Raw genomic sequence first — 2337 nt, 5'->3', positions numbered from 1 at the left:
ATCATGAAAAAATTCTAGACATAATAAAATGCAAAAACCCTTCAAGTAGAAATGACAAATTAAACATCAGAACCAGAATCAGATACTTCAGAAATGTTGTAACCATCAGAGTGGGAATTTAAAACAACAACAACAACAACTGTAGTTAATATACTAAGGACTCCAAGAAATCAAATAAGTATTACACAAAAACAGAAAGTAAATGTTATTTGGGAGATGGAAGCTAAGAATGACTAAAAAGAAATGCTATAGATCAGACACACTGTAAAACAGAAATAAATACTGGCTTGGATGGGCTTATTAGTTAACTAGGTGTGGTTGAATTTGTGAATCTAGTTAACTAGATGTAGCTGATATGTGAATCAAAAACTGACAACTGAAAAGTACAAAAAAGAATAAATGAACCCAATATCCAGCTAGTGTATAACAATTACCAAAGTTATAACACATACAAACACAAACACAACAAGAGTATTGTAGATATAGATATAGATATATAGCTGCAAAATTATTTAAATGTTTCCTTACTCAAAGCATTTTGATTTTTGCTTATCTAATTTCCAAATTCATTGTAAATGATGCTCTGAAAACCACATATTTTAAGTCTTAAAGGTATCATTAAAAGCAAAATTGATAGAGTGTAAATAAAAGTAATTTGTATGTATACCAGAAAGCCATCCAAAAAAAGTGTATAGTTATATGCTTACTAATTTTATGGGTGCCTATGACATTCTAAATTACAGTACATCTCCCATATCTACATCCAGCAAAGGGTCTTAAACATATTATTTACTGCTCTGAAAATTATCCATTTGAAAATGCTGCTTTTGCAGGATTAGGAAGGAATACTGCAGAGTGGGGGAAAGCGAGGACAGGCTTTGAAGTCTAACACAACTGGATTTGAACTGTGGATTTGCAATTTGATAGGTCATATTTGCTGGATCTATAATTTGTTCAGGATGCAAGTCAAATTCCCCAAGCCACCATTCTGTGATCTGTAAAATGAGGAAATGAAAACTCTCCTGTATTTCAAGACTTACAGAAGACATTTTGAACATGACTAGCAATAAAATGCATGGCAAAAAATCAATATATGTAAATGGATTATTTCCATGCCAACTTGCGATAATAGAGATGATATGTTTACTAGCTACCCTGAGAGTGATTTTTTGAATGAGATTTGGAGTAATCATTGGTTAATTTTCTTTCTCAGTAATTGTTTCCTTCTCTTTCTCCCTTTTAAGCAAACCCAGATTGATTTTTTTATGAAATCCAATTTTCTCTTTCTCAGTGTAGCAGTTATACAAATTGATAGTGTTAGCTCTACCTTCAGCTCCACAGGTGCCCACTGAGGGATGTGTGCAATGGGTGTGAGCAATTGGTCTAATCACAATCCTTGCTTCCACAGTCACAGGTTTAAGAACATGCAGTGACTCAAGCCAGGGCTCTTTCTCTGACCAGTTATTGGTCCAACTTGATTTAAATAAATGAAATGCAAACATGGTGATAGTTGTATAAAACTATATTTCTGCATAAAAATTTGTAACTGTAATCTGTTAAATTGGAAAAAAAAAGTTGCAATGACAAAAGTCAACCTTAGAAACAAGTCAAAATTAAAAAAGAGAATCAAGCCAGAGGAATTACTGAGAAATGGATCAAAGCTCACATTAAATGTTAAGAAAATGGAAAACCCTCTCCTTTTTTTCTAGTTCAGATCCTTAGATGTCTTTTCATTTTCATTTGGTCTCCACGTCTATTTCTCATTTCAGCCTAAATTTTATTATATAGTTTTAGTTTTCATTCAGCTCAGCACTCTAAGACCTTCCATGTTTTCTGCCAATTCAGTGCAAAATGAACTGCAAGATCATTGCTAGTCCAGTGAAGGAAGCCAGAGGGAATAACCAAAAGAACTAGTTTAGAATTAGAAGCCTGATATAAATAGCTGGAAAAGTTACTATTGTATCAACTCTGTAAATAGAAAAATAAGAGAAGAGGATGGCAACCCAGAATAATTCTTGGTTTTACAGGAATTTCCATATTCAGGAACAAACCTTCTGTGCAACTATATAATTCACTGTAGACAGAATTTGGGAGAAAATAGACAAGCCCAATCTTCCGAATAGAAAGGAAGTTCATAAAGTTTATGGCATGAAGCAGTAGACTGAAGAGTTGAAGAGAAAATTTGACCATTCTAAGGTTCCTCCAGCATCTGTGTAATATCCTGTTGAGAATCTTTTTTTTTTTTGGTAGAACATTCCAGTGTGGATGGTTTTAAGTGATGTGAAAGCAGGAATGTATTTATTCAAACTTACATTTATGTAGATATATAAGCTTAAG

Source organism: Dipodomys ordii, unplaced genomic scaffold (assembly GCF_000151885.1).
Source record: "Dipodomys ordii isolate 6190 unplaced genomic scaffold, Dord_2.0 Scaffold8, whole genome shotgun sequence".
In the NCBI taxonomy this organism is placed as follows: Eukaryota; Metazoa; Chordata; class Mammalia; order Rodentia; family Heteromyidae; genus Dipodomys; species Dipodomys ordii.
Note: the sequence above shows the minus strand (reverse complement) of the source record.